Source organism: Argentina silus (assembly GCF_951799395.1).
Source record: "Argentina silus genome assembly, chromosome: Y".
Lineage (NCBI taxonomy): Eukaryota > Metazoa > Chordata > Actinopteri > Argentiniformes > Argentinidae > Argentina > Argentina silus.
Genome location: NC_139654.1, coordinates 26473936 through 26480300, shown reverse-complemented (window position 1 = coordinate 26480300; position 6365 = coordinate 26473936). Strand labels below are relative to the sequence as shown.

At 42.8% G+C, this 6365-nt stretch overlaps 1 pseudogene across 1 annotated transcript; it reads right to left on the bottom strand.

Annotated features, from left to right (window-relative positions):
- Nucleotides 1-5308: 5308 nt before the first annotated feature.
- LOC310824042 (phosphatidylinositol 3,4,5-trisphosphate 3-phosphatase and dual-specificity protein phosphatase PTEN-like) lies at nucleotides 5309-6098 on the bottom strand (annotated as a pseudogene). Its single transcript has one exon. The product of its transcript is annotated as a phosphatidylinositol 3,4,5-trisphosphate 3-phosphatase and dual-specificity protein phosphatase PTEN-like (transcript).
- Between the last annotated feature and the right edge of the window lie 267 nt (nucleotides 6099-6365).

The window sequence follows — 6365 nt, the reverse complement described above, 5'->3', positions numbered from 1 at the left end:
CAAGGAGATGATAGTGGACATGAGGAAGAAGAGGGGACCTCATCGGCCACTGTACATCCGGGAACTCGAAGTAGAGAGGGTGAGCAGCTTCAGATACCTGGGCGTCCACATCAGCGAGGACCTCACCTGGACACTTAACACCACACAGCTGGTTAAGAAGGCCCAACAGCGGCTGTACTTTCTGAGGAGGCTGAGGAAGTTTGGCATGTTCAGTTTGCACATGCATAATTGCACTGTTTTATTATTATTATTGTTGCTTTTTTATTATCACATGCTGCCTTAAATTTTGTTATCTTGTACATTTTGTTTAGTATATATTGTATATTTTTTAGTATTGTACATTTTACATTGGTTGGCATTCTGCGGACAGCAAAGCAAGAATTTCATTGTACTGAAACGTGTTTTCTACTGTGCATATGATAATAAACACTTTGAATCTTGAATCTTGAATCAATTATAAACATTCCATATAAGACAGGACAAAGAGGCCAAAAGTGAGTTATGAAAAGGTAGGGTCACATGTGCAAGTCCTACGAATAACGCTGTGTTGTGTTGAGGAAGTGTATCAACATAGGGCTGAATATGGAGGCAGAAGTGTGTAATATCGCTGTGTTGTGTTGAGGAAGTGTATAATACCGATGTGTTGTGTGTGGAAGTGTAGCAACAGAGGGCTGAATAGGGAGACAGAAATCCTGTATAAAACTGCTTGTCTGGTGTTGAGGAAGATAATTAGAACCGAGGATAAGTAATGGGGACAAATGTCTAATTTAACAGAAAGACAGCAGACATTACATACGGAAGAACAAATGGTAACATTTTTAGATCAAGTGTCAACGTGCATTATTATTTATAAAATAGGAAATTTTACGATCACCCTAAAAACAATTGCTGCAAAAGGACAGTGTACAGTGTACCGATAAATAAGAGCTCCAGAAATACCCGGCTAATTCACTCACTGGGTAGAGATACGGTTGGGGCAAGAGTTAATTTGGCAAGAAAGCTAAATAAAGGGAAGGATATTTAAAGAATATGAGAAGGGGATAAGACGGCAAGTAGTATTACCGCGCCCCGCAGAATATTTTAAAAAGGTACGCAAAGCAACACAGCTGAGAGAAGTACACTCCCTACAGTTTTTAGATCAAATAATAAACTGGTTACTAGAGAGTACGTGGGAAATAGATTTTAAGCAAAAAAGAGAACAAACAGAGGAAATAAAACTGTGTGTGATAGACAAAAGAGAGCAGCACATGAGGTTGTTGTCCCATTCAATAAACATAGAAACACAGTGCCGAATTCAACTGTGGGGAATATTAATTGATGTAAACATAAAGGAAATTAAGAGTGAGTTGGTGACAGCGGAAGGATATCCACAGCCATCTTTCCCATATATGTATGTCCCTCACTTTAATATAAAACCACAGCCCAAATTAATGATAGTTGTCACAAGCACAGGGATTAAAGGAAGAAGAGCACCGTCAACACCTTGCCCTATCATAGTGGTAACCACTATGGGGTTAGGTAAATGGATGATATAGAAACACAAGGAATAAGAACACACTTTTGGCTAGAAAGAACATATAGAGATAAGGAAGGGGAGGAGTGTCTCCAAGATCAGGAACTAATAGAGCAAAAACTGTGGGGAATAACAAGGTGGATAAACCTAGCAGAAATACAATAAAGGTTCCCAGAAATACCCTGGATAAGAATACTTAAAGCTGTGTGGAAAGTGAAACAATTGGATCAAATACTCCAACAACTCTGTGATTGGTGTGGAGCAACCTCAAGCTTCCCTATACACCAATTGCTTGGGATAGAGGAGGGCTTTGTGGCCATACTTCCAGGGGGTCAGATTGAAGACCCTAAATTGACCATTTGGGTAACGCCAAGGAGAGTAAGGTGCTGTTTGTGAAATTAGATTTAGGAACTTGACAGTTTTTTGAGGATGTGGTCACCCCCATAGGATATAGAAGCGTTAGAATGGTTGGATTAGGGGACCTTTTCTCTTTCTAGGAACCCAGGGGCCCTGAACTGTCTGAAGACCAACCAAGGGCCAGCAAAAGTTTGTCACTGATAAGTGCTGTGTGATGTGTTGTGATGACTTCATGCTGCATACATACATCTATGTCAAAATTGCATATGAGGCTTAAAATAAAAGCTCAATACAGAGGGTTAAAATGTGCAATTAAAAAAAAAAAGGCAATTAAAAAATGGTTAGGTTGCTACTCTAGTGGTAGTAATGTGTTCAATAATGAAGAATAAAATGGGAATTGTCCCATTACTTTTGGGTACCCTAAAATAGGGGGACGATGCATAAAAAGTGTTGTAATTTCTGAATGGTGAAACTGTACACAAATACCATCAAATAAAATCTGAGAATCTCTACTTTGGATTTAAAATATTTTTAAAAGAAGAAAAAATGCTTCACTGTCCCATTACTTACGCAAAGCACTTTATTTGAAACTTGGTCAACTTAACTTAATAAACTTCTGTTTGAAGTGGCTATTTAAACAAATTTGGTTTACAAAATTCCCCTGGCTCATAGACTATCAGGGGTAAGGAACCATCTGACTAAAGGTGTACATTGCTGAACTAATCATTTAATGCGGAAACCCAGGCCTCACCTGCTGCACTTTGGTTACCATGTCTTTATAGATGGAATCCATGTTCGAGTGTGTTGTCCTGACCAGCACCTTCACTATTACCTCAGCATGCTGAGTGCTGAAGCCTGTTAATAAGAACAGAGAGTACATCATACAGTATACATTCTCATACTTTATTTGCCTTTACTTTCCTCCTTGCCCTCAAAATAAACAAACAAAAATCTTTAACCACTAAATCCTTTTGAAAAGTTAGTGAATAAACACAATTCTTTAACTTTTGCTCTAGGGCAAAGTGGAGAAGTGTGCCCCTATCTATCTGACGTCCACTCAGAAGTGCTGAGGCAAAGGTCATAGACACTTATGTGCATCTTCATACTCAAAGGGTTGGTTTAACTCACCCAGATTAAGATTGCTGAATGCCATCAGAGAATATAGTATTCACCTTCTGTCAAAAGGTGATGACGTCACATGAATTTAATCATCAAAAATAATACTTGAAAATTATAAGTCCCGCCCCTTTGGGGTGATGGGGTTTGTGTTGATGATTGTGCAATGAGATGTAGGTGAGAGGTCTCTTATAACACCCGCCCGTTTGGGGTGATGTGGTGGGTGTTGATGGTTGTGCAATGAGATGTAGGTGAGAGGTCATGGGGTTCTGCTGTTTGTGAAATTAGAAATTAACCAGGGGCCCTGAGAGCTGGTCACAACGGATCAAAGACTTGACCAGCTGCATCAGAACTGAACTGATTGAACCCCAAGCAAGGGCTAGTGATGACTGTGTCGTGATGACTTCATGCCGCATACATACATCTATGTCAAAATTGCATATGAGGCTTAAAATAAAAGCTCAATACTGAGGGTTAAAATGTGAAATTAAAAAAAGGCCATTAAAAAATGGTTAGGCTGCTACTCTAGTGGTAGTAATGTGTTCAATAATGAAGGGTTAGGGTTAATAAAATGGGGAATTAAAAAATGGTTAAATTTTTAAAAATGACATGTCGCGGGTGTGTCACTGATAAGATCACGTGTTTCCCGGGCAAAAGGTGTATATATATGAGCCTGTGTGAGATCTGTAGTAGTTGTCACTATATGACAGTGTCTAAAATGTCATCTACAAGTATGATGTGGGAATTGGAAGACGGTCGTGTAGTGCGTGTAGAGTTTGCATCTGGAGGTGCATTCCCCTATGTGGACATATACACTTTCGAAAAAGAATCTGAGAATCTTCTGAGAATCTATTCATCAGAATTCGAAAGATTGAAGGGTCACATCCTGGAATTCATCCGCTACATGCATTCTGTGCACGACAAGCAAAATGCGACCCTGGAGGGTATGAAACCCTCTATCCAGATGAACGTGGATCCCAGAGTACCGAGCCGTTCCCTGCAGGAAGCTTTTCTTGTTGACTGTTCAAGATCTCACATATGGCTTTGGTGCGATTCCAGACAGAGGCAGAGTCTTCTGAAAGACCAAAGACGGTGATGGAGAAAGAGCGCTACTGGCCGATTAAACTGGCATTGAAAGTGGTAGACTTCTCAAGGTTGACAAATCTCTTGAAAGCTATCACCGAGTTTTTCAATCAGGAAAGTCAGAGACTGAGACTCATCCAGCTGGCAAAACATCTGAACACGTGCTCTGGTAAACGGATCTCAGGCCCGTCCAGGCGTTTAACCCCTAGATCTCTGTCTGACTCTGAGCCATCCAGACGTAATCTTTTTCCAGAAGACATGCTTGAAACAGACGGTGTTGAATCATAGTAAATCATGCTAGACACCTCTACTACCAATGGCTACTAGACACGTCTACTAGACATGCCTACTAGACACGTCTACTAGACACACCCCCCTTCAATCTATATAAGAAGTTTGGAAAAACAAGTTTGTGCGACATTACTTCAACATGGCTGATTTTTTCACAGTCAACGATTTGCCTTCATCAAGTGAAGACGAAGGCTACTCTGCCGCTGCGGAATGTAAACCCCTAGAATCTCAGGACGAAGAGGAGACTATTAGCCTTGTCACCTACTCTCCTGACTCGCCCGTCAGCGACGTGTCAAATACTCCGTACTGGCCTCTTGAATTCCCCGGCAAAAGATATAGGCCATATACCGACAAGCCCACATCGGACAAAGCACCCTGTCTGTACACCCCTGGGTGTCAGGCTTCAGATTTTGCTGCCCCCGTGGCTGAAGATCGCTCTGTCCTCAACGCCTATCCTACACCTCCGACTTCGCCTCGCCTGCAAGTAGCGGGATCCCCTGTGGTTCAGAACGAACCCTGTGCGGAAGCTTGCATCACTGCTCAGGGGATACCCCTGAACCCTCCCTTGTATGAGCCGATGGTTGTTGTGGTTAAAGAAATTCTAGAGAACCGGCTTCAATCTCAGCGTCAGGGTGGTGATGTTTTTCTGGACACGGTGAAGGCCAGCGTTGCCATTGTGTTAACATTGGTGATAGAGGATCAGATAAAAAACGAATGTTATGGCTGTAAAACCGGTCATCCAAGCCAACGTCAGCATGCTTGTCTGTACCCTCTAGAGCGTGATTACTTTTACAGCAACTTTGAGGCGCTGATGACCGCCTAACTTGCTAGGACTATTGATACATGATGCTCATGGGCTTGCCCATGTAGCGAGGGGGGAAGTGAGAAGGAAAATGACAAAAGAATACGGATTTTGGGCACCATATCTACTAGAACAAATTGACCATGTCATAGGTAGATGCACAATCTGTTGGTCTGTCTGCTCCCTGGGTTGGACGTATGGATCTTTGACTTTTAGTTGATAAACCACAAACTGCGGATCCCAATGCCAATTCCCTTTCTTGAAGCCCTGAGGAATCGGGTCACTCCTGTTTTTAATGGTACTGTCCCTGCAGGTGCCTCCACTAAACATGGGGAGCGTCTCAAACACCATTTTGTGAAAGAGCAGAGCGATGGGCTTGTACTCTAGCTGGTTCTTCAGAAGGTAGCTGTAGTAGTACACATAGCGTCGCTGGCTTGGGATTGTGACTCCCTTCTTGTCTCTTGTCTGCACTTCCCCGTAGAAGTCGAGTGCTTCCTGTGCCTCCAAGAACTTCCCTCGGTGGAGGAGATAGGCGCAGATCATGACGCCGGTGCGGCCCTTCCCTGCCTTGCAGTGGATGGCTGCCACATGATGGTCATCCTCGCTTAGCCACTGGTCCAGGTCTTCACAGAATGGCTTGATTAGCTCCAGCTGAGGCGGGTTGTGGTCTTCAAAGGGGTACTGTGCAACTCTGCAGTTAAACTTTGCGGTGTCGTAATGTCGCTTGGCGCAAAGATTATATATCTTGTAATGATTTTTGTGTTTTGAGTCCAGAAACCGTACTACATCGTCTATATTGTTTCTGTAGACACCCTCAAGTCTTTCTGCAGGAAAGCCCATAGCAATTATATTCGGATAAATATAGGTCAAGTCAAACCCATCTTCCTGGTATCTCCTTTTGTTTTGGCTGACAATTTCCTTTATTATTGCAGCCATATCTGTGACAGGAGTCCTTAAGGTATTGAGTTTAAGAGAGAGTATTGTTGCCTTTGTACGAAACGCTGCCAATATGTTTCTCCCTCGCAATCCCGCTGGTGTCACCACTAGCTAATGCTAGTTAGCCGGAGAGCTGTCGTTGACAGCTAGCTAGTAAAGTAGCTAGCTAGAATGGCTGCTCCTGCTGCTGGGTCATAAAGGAGGGCCTTACTCTGTTCCACCACAGGCCCGGCTTCACAGATCCCGCGATTTGACACAAAATCCTCC